The sequence below is a fragment of the Pseudophryne corroboree genome, chromosome 1 (assembly GCF_028390025.1).
Source record: "Pseudophryne corroboree isolate aPseCor3 chromosome 1, aPseCor3.hap2, whole genome shotgun sequence".
NCBI classification, from domain to species: domain Eukaryota; kingdom Metazoa; phylum Chordata; class Amphibia; order Anura; family Myobatrachidae; genus Pseudophryne; species Pseudophryne corroboree.
In genome coordinates, this window is record NC_086444.1 from 131,050,719 (window position 1) to 131,063,842 (window position 13,124).

The following is a 13,124-nucleotide window of genomic DNA, read 5'->3' on the forward strand; positions in this document are numbered from 1 at the left end:
AACGGACGAAACGCGTTGGGTTTTATGAAAATATTTTGTATGAACAAACTATGTACTTATGAAATATTGTACATCTATATGATTTTAATTTAATGTTTTAATGTTTGATTAAAAACACTGCTTTTTGGATCACGCTGGTTTTTAATATTTTGAGTTAATAATATTGTGCGCCCTCTGAATACTGTACCTATATATATATATATATATATATATATATATAGAAAAAACAATGGTAGCCGGCACTCGACGAGACTGAAATAATCACTTGACACAGCAGCTGCTTTAGTCAACGTTTCAGGATTTACTCCTTTTATCAAGACCAACAGCAAAACTGAAAATACAAAACTTAAATAGCTTACCTAACACCACGTGAAGATCGTTCACCTCCGCTCTCCGGGACATGCAGTGACGTCATCGGTGCACGCCGGCGCCGGCGTCCTGCGTCCACAAGGGGAGGTGTAAATGTGTGTTGTACCCATCACCATAGAAACACAGCTGTGGATTAAACGCATGTAGATAGTAAATACAATAAAGTATAAAGCGGGTAACAGGAGTCACAACTAGAACGATATGGTCACTGATGAGTAACCTGGTCAAAAGTTGTCAGTGTAAATAACAATCGGATCAAGTATATACAGAAGGGAAAAACGGCAGGTGGCCATAGGCATATGATTTGTTGCCACGGTGTGGCACTGTCAGGCAGCACATGCCAAAAAGGTAAAAAGGTAAAAGGTAAGTAGACTGCCAAATAAGGCAGCACTGGTCAGTGGGACAATAAGTCTCACTTAAAAATGACAGTGCCCCACAAAAAAGCAAAAAATCTAAACCTCATGAATCACAAAAAGCATGTAAACGACAGAATATCATTAAGCCCTAGTGGTTTAACTGTTTGTAACATGTAAATCCAATGTGCTTCTTTCTGCAATAAAATTTTACCCCGATCACCACCTCTTTTGGATTCTGGTACCCCATCAATGATTTTGTAGCGAATTGAAGCTAAATTATGATGGTGTTCCTTGAAATGGCGAGCGACCGGCTGGTCGGAGCCTTTTCCCTCCAAAGCAGCTCTAATACTAGAGCGATGGAGGGCAATTCTTTCTTTAAATTGGCGTATCGTTTTACCAATGTAGAGGAGTCCGCAGGGGCATTTAATGTAGTAGATGACATAACGGCTGGAGCACGTATAGGGAGCTTTGATCAGGTATTTTTTGCCTGATCTAGGATGATGGAAGAACTGTCCTATTTCAAGACAACTGCAAGTGGTGCAGCCCAAGCATCTAAAGTTGCCCGGTTTACGTGTTAGAAAATGTGTGGTCGTAGATTTCTGGAAATTGGAAATGTCATTATGAACAATAATGTCCTTAATATTCTTGCTCCTGCGGAATGCTGGAAGAATGGACGTCTCTTTAAAGGATGGCAAGGTTCTGTCCTTGGATACAATTGGCCATACCCGTTTTGCGGAGTTGACCGTCTGGGCACTATTGGTACTAAAGTCCTTTTGACCAGGTTACTCATCAGTGACCATATCGTTCTAGTTGTGACTCCTGTTACCCGCTTTATACTTTATTGTATTTACTATCTACATGCGTTTAATCCACAGCTGTGTTTCTATGGTGATGGGTACAACACACATTTACACCTCCCCTTGTGGACGCAGGACGCCGGCGCCGGCGTGCACCGATGACGTCACTGCATGTCCCGGAGAGCGGAGGTGAACGATCTTCACGTGGTGTTAGGTAAGCTATTTAAGTTTTGTATTTTCAGTTTTGCTGTTGGTCTTGATAAAAGGAGTAAATCCTGAAACGTTGACTAAAGCAGCTGCTGTGTCAAGTGATTATTTCAGTCTCGTCGAGTGCCGGCTACCATTGTTTTTTCTACCATTGCTATCTGCAAGCAGGGCACCGGAGCAAGTTGCTGTTATATACTTAAAAGGAGTGCCGATTATCCCTTTTTTTCTATATATATATATATATATATATATATATATAGTAACAAGAATTTGAGAGGCACTCCTCGGACGTCTGAAATGATTTACACAGCCACCACAGCTTGCTATCAACGTTTCAGGTGCACTTTATTAGCACCTTTCGTCAGGATTAAGACAGTAAACCAACATCTTACCTTAAATACCATGTGCAATAAGGATCAGGTCCCTGCTCCCTCTGTACTTCCGGGAACGGTGCGTGATGACGTCGCACCATGTCCGCCCGACGGCGGGGGTAGGCGGAGCCAGTCACCGTAGTAACAGTGTACTAACAGTAAACAAAACAGATATAACAGTAATCGCGCACCGTTCCCGGAAGTACAGGGGGAGCAGGGACCTGATCCTTATTGCACATAGTATTTAATTTAAGATGTTGGTTTATTGTCTTTATCCTGACGAAGGGTGCTAATAAAGTGCACCTGAAACGTTGATAGCAAGCTGTGGTGGCTGTGTAAATCATTTCAGACGTCCGAGGAGTGCCTCTCAAATTCTTGTTACTGTGCATTGTGCCCTTGAGGTTCGTGAGAGGGCACCCAGGTATCAGCTGTTTTTTTATGGAGTGCCTTTACTCTTTGATCATATATATAATATATATATATATATATATATATATATATATATACACAGGTATATATATGTCCACTTACATCTTTGCTTTTTTGCTCAATTTGGCACAACATGCAAATCACGGCTAAGCTGTTTTTCACGAGTAGCGAGTGGATAGATTTAAAAACATTTTTTTTGCCATAATAGAATATGTATACAGTAACATATTAAAGAAGCAAATGAAGAAAAATCACAAGCCATGGTTAAATCTCTGAATCTATGGCATGCAAAACCGTGCCATACATGGCGGGATATAGCAAATATGTATGCGGACACATCTGTATCAGAATCAGCTTTATTAGCCAGGTATACTTGCGTATACTAGGAATTTGTCTATGGTTTGCTATACAACAGCCAAGTAGGTAATAGATAAGCAGGTGGTGGGGGAAGGGGGGGGGGAAAGAAGTACAGTCATACAGATAGGTATATCGTAGGGACACAAGTGAGTTACATGTACGTCTAGTCAGTCAATGCTAAGGAGTTCAGCAGGCGGACAGCTTGGGGAAAGAAACTTTTGAGGCTTCTGGCAGCCCTGTAACGCCTGCCTGAAGGAGGCAAGTTGAACATGCTGTGGCCGGGGCGTAACTGGTCCTTTACTATCCTCGTTGTCCGCGTTTTCGCTGTGGACAGGTACAGTTCCTGGACTGAGGGAAGGTCGGCCCGATGACCACCTTTTGGAGCCTGCATCTGTCCCTCACGCTGGCGGAACCGTACCATACCGTAATATATATATATATATATATATATATATATATATATATATAGTTATAGATATATACATACATACATACATACATACATAGAGTGTGTATAAAGTCTGTGTGACACCTGGTGGCTAATGATGCAGAGTGTAGGGACTGGCTAGTAGAGGGATCCAAAATGTATTAGATTATTCAGTCACCACTCAGGTTCTAGTTGATAGATAAACAGGGGAAGAGACTTCACACCTTTAACAAATGTGCAATTGCTAGTTCTGATATGATCATATCAGGATGGTAACAGCAGAAATGACTGACGGTGCCAACCAAAACAAATGAACAGGAATGAGTTTCTCTGTCTGGAACAATTCTCAATTCACCTATATTCCAATGGATCCATCTGTTAGAAAAGTGAATGGATTTATCCCTCTGGTAAACTACAAATGTTCCTAATCAGTATCATTACAGAGACACCTGATGAAGTCTCTTGCGGAGCAAAACGCGTAAGGTAAAGAATACTGTGAGGCACACTATGAAGATTCACTATCACAAATCTGTACCCCAATAATACGGGTAAGAAATTTTCAACCTGGTCATCAAACCTGCTTATTGTATGAATTATGCTGTGATACTGTGTGAAAATATTTTTTAGAAAAATGTTATTGTAATTTTTGATTGTTATAAATATTTTAAAGATATCTATGGCTTATGCCAATTGTGACATATTAAGTTAGACTTTATAGGGTGTTTTATGACATACATTTATTATAGGCATCTAAATAGTAAAAAATATTATTGAGGGTGCACCTACAGCTCTTAAAGGAATCAGCTTTTACCTTATATAAGCCAGTAATTAGATACAATTTATATGCCTTCCCATAGGTGCACTGATGCACTAGGTCAGGGGTGGCCAAACAGTCGATCAGTTGATCGCGATCCACCGCCCAGCCACCCGAAGCCGCGCCTCTCCTGCCTGCCGCCCTGCCCCTCTGTCTGGTCTCCGGCAGTGACGGCGGAGTGTATAGCTCAAATCAGGTGCCGGTTCGTTAGCCAATGAGAGCTCGCGGACCAGCGCCTGATTTGAGCTATACACGCTGCCGTCACCGCCGGAGATCAGACTGAAAAGCAGGGCGGCAGGCAGGAGAAGCGCGCGCTGCGCTCACCACACAGCAACAGTGAGCTCTACTATGGGGGCATATCTGGAATTGTGGGCACATGGCTCAGTGGGGGCATATCTGGCAATGTGGGTCATATGTGGCACTGTGGGGGCATATCTGGCTCTGCAGGCACATGGCACTGTGGGGGCATATCTGGCACTATGGGGGCATATCTGGCACTGTGGGCACATGGCACTGTGGTGGCATATCTATAATCTGGCACTGTGGGGTCATATCTGTATCTGGCACTGTGGGGTCATATCTGGCACTGTGGGGGCATATCTAGCACTGTGGGCACATGGCACTGTGGGGGCATATCTATAATCTGGCACTGTGGGGTCATATCTGTATCTGGCACTGTGGGGTCATATCTGGCACTGTTGGGGCATATATAGCACTGTGGGCACATGGCACTGTGGGGTCATATCTGTATCTGGCACTGTGGGGTCATATCTGGCACTGTGGGCACATGGCACTGTGGGGGCATATCTGTAATCTGGCACTGTGGGGGCATATCTGGCACTGTGGGCACATGGCACTGTGGGGGCATATCTATAATCTGGCACTGTGGGGGCATATCTAGCACTGTGGGCACATGGCACTGTGGGGGCATATCTGTATCTGGCACTGTGGGGGCATATCTGGCACTGTGGGGGTTTATCTATAATCTGGCACTGTGGGGGCATATCTAGCAGTGTGAGCACATGGCACTGTGGGGGCATATCTGTATCTGGCACTGTGAGGTCATATCTGGTACTGTGGGGGCATATCTGGCACTGTGGGCACATGGCACTGTGGGGGCATATCTGTAATCTGGCACTGTGGGGGCATATCTAGCACTGTGGGCACATGGCACTGTGGGGTCATATCTGTATCTGGCACTGTGGGGTCATATCTGGCACTGTGGGCACATGGCACTGTGGGGGCATATCTGTAATCTGGCACTGTGGGGGCATATCTGGCACTGTGGGCACATGGCACTGTGGGGGCATATCTATAATCTGGCACTGTGGGGTCATATCTGTATCTGGCACTGTGGGGTCATATCTGGCACTGTGGGGGCATATCTAGCACTGTGGGCACATGGCACTGTGGGGGCATATCTATAATCTGGCACTGTGGGGTCATATCTGTATCTGGCACTGTGGGGTCATATCTGGCACTGTTGGGGCATATATAGCACTGTGGGCACATGGCACTGTGGGGTCATATCTGTATCTGGCACTGTGGGGTCATATCTGGCACTGTGGGCACATGGCACTGTGGGGGCATATCTGTAATCTGGCACTGTGGGGGCATATCTGGCACTGTGGGCACATGGCACTGTGGGGGCATATCTATAATCTGGCACTGTGGGGGCATATCTAGCACTGTGGGCACATGGCACTGTGGGGGCATATCTGTATCTGGCACTGTGGGGGCATATCTGGCACTGTGGGGGTTTATCTATAATCTGGCACTGTGGGGGCATATCTAGCAGTGTGAGCACATGGCACTGTGGGGGCATATCTGTATCTGGCACTGTGAGGTCATATCTGGTACTGTGGGGGCATATCTGGCACTGTGGGCACATGGCACTGTGGGGGCATATCTGTAATCTGGCACTGTGGGGGCATATCTAGCACTGTGGGCACATGGCACTGTGGGGTCATATCTGTATCTGGCACTGTGGGGTCATATCTGGCACTGTGGGCACATGGCACTGTGGGGGCATATCTGTAATCTGGCACTGTGGGGGCATATCTGGCACTGTGGGCACATGGCACTGTGGGGGCATATCTATAATCTGGCACTGTGGGGGTCATATCTGTATCTGGCACTGTGGGGTCATATCTGGCACTGTGGGCACATGGCACTGTGGGGGCATATCTGTATCTGGCACTGTGGGGGCATATCTGGCACTGTGGGGCCTTATCTATAATCTGGCACTGTGGGGGCATATCTAGCAGTGTGAGCACATGGCACTGTGGGGGCATATCTGTATCTGGCACTGTGAGGTCATATCTGGTACTGTGGGGGCATATCTGGCACTGTGGGCACATGGCACTGTGGGGGCATATCTGTAATCTGGCACTGTGGGGGCATATCTAGCACTGTGGACACATGGCACTGTGGGGTCATATCTGTATCTGGCACTGTGGGGTCATATCTGGCACTGTGGGCACATGGCACTGTGGGGGCATATCTGTAATCTGGCACTGTGGGGGCATATCTGGCACTGTGGGCACATGGCAATGTGGGGGCATATGTAACAATGTGGGCACATGGCACTGTGGGGGCATATCTGGCACTGTGGGCACATGGGACTGTGGGGGCATGTGTGTATCTGGCCCTGTGGGGTCATATGTTTTTGAGGTTTTTACCTGTGGGGGCCAATGTGTTATTTCGTGTGAGGCAGTCATTACACTCTGGGGGTAATTCTGAGTTGATCGCAGCAGGAACTTTGTTAGCAATTGGGCAAAACCATGTGCACTGCAGGGGGGACAGATATAACATGTGCAGAGAGAGTTAGATTTGGGTGGGGTGAGTTCAATCTGCAATCTAAATTGCAGTGTAAAAATAAAGCAGCCAGTATTTACCCTGCACAGAAACAAAATAACCCACCCAAATCTAACTCTCTCTGCACATGTTATATCTGCCCCCCCTTGCAGTGCACATGGTTTTGCCCAATTGCTAAAAAATGTCCTGCTGCGATCAACTTGGAATTACCCCCTCTGTGCAGCAAGGCTACGTCCCTTTTTTTGTTATAGCACGCCCACGTTTTGTTATACCACGCCCACTTTTTGTTATGCCACGCCCCCTTTTTGCAGGCGCGCGCTATTATTCCTCCTAGGTAGATCACAAAAGCTTTTTAGCTTTCAAAGTAGATCGCCGACTCCAAAAGTCTGGCCACCCCTGCACTAGGTCATATATATTTAGAATTTTAGAATTTGTTTAGCTACGTCAAAGTCACAGGCTCATCTTATTCTGTCCTGTATAACAACAGTAGCTGCTCATACATCTCAATTGTACGGGATCAGTATGATATCCTAGATGTCGGGATCCTGGCGGTCAGGAGAACAACCTAGGGATCTTTGCAACCAGGATACAGGTGGTGAGCGCAGCGTGTCCCCTCGTGGGCTTGATGCGCTCGTCACGTTTCGGGCCTGGTGACGATCTTCGGTCACCACAGGGTTATATTCCACCTCGGGGGTGGCATGGGCCACCACCCAAGTGTGGATTCCAGACGGTGGCCAGTATTTCACCGGGTATCAGAATTTCAGTGTTGGTATACTGACAGCCGATAAATTGATCGCCTCCCCTTTGTACACATCCAAGTAATTAGAAGCAATATTTCCTTTCTACTGTGCTGCAGATATTATCTAAACTCAAGGTGAATGTACTGCAGAGTTTACTGTCTGTCAATAACAACAATAGTATCCTGTACTTTCCTGTACCTACAGAGGAGACTGTCTATGAAACTGTGATGCTATACCTCTCCAATAGCTGGTAGTACCAAGCTGTTCTAACAAACAGTGCGCAGCTTAAGCTAAGCTTACTTCTACTGAAGGTGCACTGTAAGTGGCGCTGTCCCTCACTATAATGAAGAGAGAGTGCCTGTGGGCTGCAGTACAGAGCTACCATCCTGTAGTGTGAGCGTCTGAGCATGGCAGCAGTTTGCTGATGTTTACTGACTTGATGCTTACTTTCTCTGGCGGCTGCCCTTTTCTCCGCCCAGTGCTGTCAGTCACCAAGTGAAATCCGCAACTACTCCTGCCTGTATTATGCTTGGGAAGCCATGTCACCGCCGCTTTCAAGGCCAAAAGATGTCACTGGAGCCAGCCACTTTCAGGAGCCACTGCTTACTCTCACACCCCACTCCCATCAGGGGAATGGTGCCAATTGCCAGGAACCTCCTCAGCCTAGTTCACACTTTCTGCTGCCTACCAGTCCATGCTACAACTGATGAGAATAGGGTAAAATGCACGCACCATGCAGCTTTGCTTCCACTGGCAATTACCTCACCACAGCCCTGTCATCAACTGCCGTTCTCTCTAATACCCCTTTCTCTGACGTCCTAGTGGATGCTGGGAACTCCGAAAGGACCATGGGGAATAGCGGGCTCCGAAGGAGGCTGGGCACTCTAGAAAGATTTATGACTACCTGGTGTGCACTGGCCCCTCCCACTATGACCCTCCTCCAAGCCTCAGTTAGATCTTGTGCCCGGCCGAGGTTGGATGCACACTAGGGGCTCTCCTGAGCCCTTAGAAAGAAAGTATAGATTTAGGTTTTTTATTTTCAGTGAGACCTGCTGGCAACAGGCTCACTGCAGCGAGGGACTAAGGGGAGAAGAAGCGAACTCGCCTGCTTGCAGCCGGATTGGGCTTCTTAGGCTACTGGACACCATTAGCTCCAGAGGGATCGACCGCAGGCCCAGTCCTTGGTGTTCGGTCCCGGAGCCGCGCCGCCGTCCCCCTTACAGAGCCAGAAGCAAGAAGAGGTCCGGAAAAGCGGCGGCAGAAGACATCAGTCTTCACCAAGGTAGCGCACAGCACTGCAGCTGTGCGCCATTGCTCCTCATACACACTTCACACTCCGGTCACTGAGGGTGCAGGGCGCTTGGGGGGGGCGCCCTGAGCAGCAATAAAAACACCTTGGCTGGCAAAAATACCACAATATATAGCCCCAGAGGCTATATATGTGGTAAATACCCCTGCCAGAATCCAGAAAAAAGCGGGAGAATAGGCCGCGGAAAAGGGGCGGAGCTATCTCCCTCAGACACACTGGCGCCATTTTCTCTTCACAGTGCAGCTGGAAGAAAGCTCCCCAGGCTCTCCCCTGTAGTTTTCAGGCTCAAAGGGTTAAAAAGAGAGGGGGGGCACTAAATTTAGGCGCAATATTGTATATGCAAGCAGCTATGGGGGAAAATTCACTCAGTTATAGTGTTAATCCCCACATTATATAGCGCTCTGGTGTGTGCTGGCATACTCTCTCTCTGTCTCCCCAAAGGGCTTTATGGGGTCCTGTCCTCAGTCAGAGCATTCCCTGTGTGTTTGCGGTGTGTCGGTACGGCTGTGTCGACATGTTTGAGGAGGAGGCTTATATAGTGACGGAGCAGATGCCGATAAATGTGATGTCGCCCCTGTGGGGCCGACACCAGAGTGGATGGTTAGGTGAAAGGTATTAACCGACAGTGTCAACTCCTTACATAAAAGGGTGGATGACGTAACAGCTGTGGGACAGCCGGTTTCTCAGCCCGCGCCTGCCCAGGCGTCTCAAAGGCCATCAGGGGCTCAAAAACGCCCGCTCATTCAGATGGCAGACACAGATGTCGACACAGAGTCTGCCTCCAGTGTCGACAAGGTTGAGACATATACACAATCCACTAGGAACATCCGTGACTTGATCCCGGCAATAAAAAATGTGTTACACATTTCTGACATTAACCTCTAAAAATGGGTTTTTATGTTTGGGGAGAAAAAGCAGGCAGTGTTTTGTTCCCCCATCAGTTGAATGAATGAAGTGTGTGAAAAGCGTGGGTTCCCCCTGATAAGAAACTGGTAATTTCTAAAAAGTTACTGATGGCGTACCTTTTCCCGCCAGAGGATAAGTTACGCTGGGAGATCTCCCCTAGGGTGGATAAGGCGCTCACACGGTTGTCAAAATAGGTGGCACTGCCGTTTTAGGAACGGCCACTTTGAAGGTACCTGTTGATAAAAAGCAGGAGGCTATCCTGAAGTCTGTATTTACACACTCAGGTACTAGACTGAAACCTGCAGAGCGTGCTGCTGCAGCGTGGTCGGTGACCCTGTCAAACATACTAGTTTGCTAACATGAGAACATATTAAAGACGTCGTCTTATGTATGAGGGATGCACAGAGGGATATTTTGCCGGCTGGCATCCAAAATGAATGTAATGTCCATTCTGTCAGGAGGGTATTAGAGACCTGTCACTGGACAGGTGATGCTGACTTTAAAAGGCGCATAGAGATTCTGCCTTATAAGGGTGAGGAATTATTTGGGGATGGTCTCTGGGACCTCGTATCCGCAGCAACAGCTGGGAAGAAATATTTTTACCTCAGTTTTCCTCACAGACTAAGAAAGCACTGTATTATCAGGTACAGTCCTTTCGGCTTCAGAAAAGCAAGCGGGTCAAAGGCGCTTCCTTTCTGTATAGAGACAAGGGAAGAGGGAAAAAGCTGCACCAGTCAGCCTGTTCCCAGAATCATTATTCTTCTCTCGCTTCCTCTGAGTCCACAGCATGACGCGGGGTCTCCACAGGTATAGCCAGGTACGGTGGGGGGCCGTCTCAAAAATTTCAGCGATCAGTGGGCTCGCTCACAGGTGGATCCCTGTTTCATTCAAGTAGTATTTCAGGGGTACAAGCTAGAATTCGAGATGTCTTCCCCCCGCCGTTTCCTCAAATATGCCTTGCCGACAACTCCCTCAGGCAGGGAGGCTGTGCTAGAGGCAATTAATAAGCTGTATTCCCAGCAGGTAATACTTAAGGTGCCCCTACTTCAACAAGGACGGGGTTACTATTCCACACGGTTTGGGGTACCGAAACCGCATGGTTCGGTGTGACCCTTTTTTATATTTAAAATCCTTGAACACATACATAAAAAAATTCAAGTTCAAGATGGAATCGCTCAGGGCGGTTATTGCAAGCCTGGACGAGGGGGATTACATGGTATCCCGGGACATCAAGGATGCTTACCTGCATGTCCCCATTTACTATCCTCGCCAGGAGTACCTCAGATTTGTGGTACAGGATTACCATTACCAAGTCCAGACTCTGCCGTTTGGACTGTACATGGCACCGAGGGTGTTACCAAAGTAATGGCCGGAATGATGATACTCCTTCGAAAAAGGGGAGTTTTTAATTATCCCGTACTTGGACAATCTCCTTATAAGGGCGAGGTCCAAGGAGCAGTTGCTAGTCGGGGTAGCACTATTTTGGAAAGTGCTACAACAGCACGGTTGGATTCTAAACAGTCCAAAGTCACAGCTGGTTCCTACGACACGTCTACTGTTCCTGGGGATGGTTCTGGACACAGACCAGAAATAAGTGTTTCTCCCGGAGGAGAAAGCCAAGGAGCTGTCATCTCTAGTCAGAGACCTCCTGAAGCCAAAACAGTTATCGGTGCATCATTGCACGCGAGTCCTGGGAAAAATGATAGCTTCCTACGAAGCAATCCCATTCGGCAGGTTCCATGCAAGAACTTTTCAGGGGGACCTGTTAGACAAGTGGTCCGGGTCGCATCTTCAGATGCATCGGCTGATAACCCTGTCTCCAAGGACCAGGGTATCTCTACTGTAGTGGCTGCAGAGTGCCCATCTTCAAGAGGGCCGCAGGTTCGACATACAGGACTAGGTCCTAGTGACCATGGATGCCAGCCTTTGAGGCTGGGGGGCAGTCACACAGGGAAGAAACTTCCAGGGACTTTGGTCAAGTCAGGTGACTTCCCTACATAAATATTCTGGAACTGAGGGCCATTTACAATGCCCTGAGTCAGGCAAGGCCTCTGCTTCAAAACCAGCCGGTCCTGATCCAATCAGACAACATCACGGCAGTCGCCCATGTAAACCAACAGGGCGGCACAAGAAGCAGGATGGCGATGGCAGAAGCCACAAGGATTCTCCGATGGGCGGAAATTCATGTGTTAGCACTGTCAGCAGTGTTCATTCCCGGAGTGGACAACTGGGAAGCAGATCTTCTCAGCAGATACGACTTCCACCCGAGAGAGTGGGGACTTCATCCAGAAGTCTTCCAAAGGATTGTACACCATTGGGAAAGGCCACAGGTGGACATGAAGGCGTCCCGCCTCAACAAAAAGCTATAAAAGATATTGCGCCAGGTCAAGGGACCTTCAGGCGATAGCTGTGGACGCTCTGGTAACACCGTGGGTGTACCAGTCGGTTTATGTGTTCCCCCCTCTGCCTCTCATACCAAAGGTACTGAGAATAATACGAAGGCGAGGAGTAAGAACGATACTCGTGGTTCCGGATTGGCCAAGAAGAGCCTGGTACCCAGAACTTCAAGAAATTATATCAGAGGACCCATGGCCTCTGCCGCTCAGACAGAACCTGCTGCAGCAGGGGCCCTGTCTGTTCCAAGACTTACCGCGGCTACGTTTTGATGGCATGGCGGTTGAATGCCGGATCCTAAAGGAAAAGGGCATTCCGGAGGAAGTCATTCCTACGCTGATTCAAGCCAGGAAAGATGTAACTGCAAAACATTATCACCGCATACGGCGGAAATATGTTGCTTGGTGTGAGGCCAAAAAAGGCCCCAACAGAGGAATTTCAACTAGGTCGATTTCTGCATTTCCTACAAGCTGGACTGTCTATGGGCCTAAAATTAGGCTCCATTAAGATACAGATCTCGGCTCTGTCGATTTTCTTCCAGAAAGAATTAGCTTCAGTACCTGAAGTTCAGACATTGTAAAAGGAGTGCTGCATATTCAGCCCCCGGTTGTGCCTCCAGTGGCACCTTGGGATCTCAACGTGGTGTTGAGTTTCTTAAAATCACATTGGTTTGAACCACTAAAAACCGTGGATCTAAAATATCTCACGTTGAAAGTGGTCATGTTATTGGCCTTGGTTTCGGCCAGGCGTGTATCAGAATTGGCGGCTTTGTCATATAAAAGTCCTTATCTGATTTTCCATATGGATAGGGCAGAATTGAGGACTCGTCCC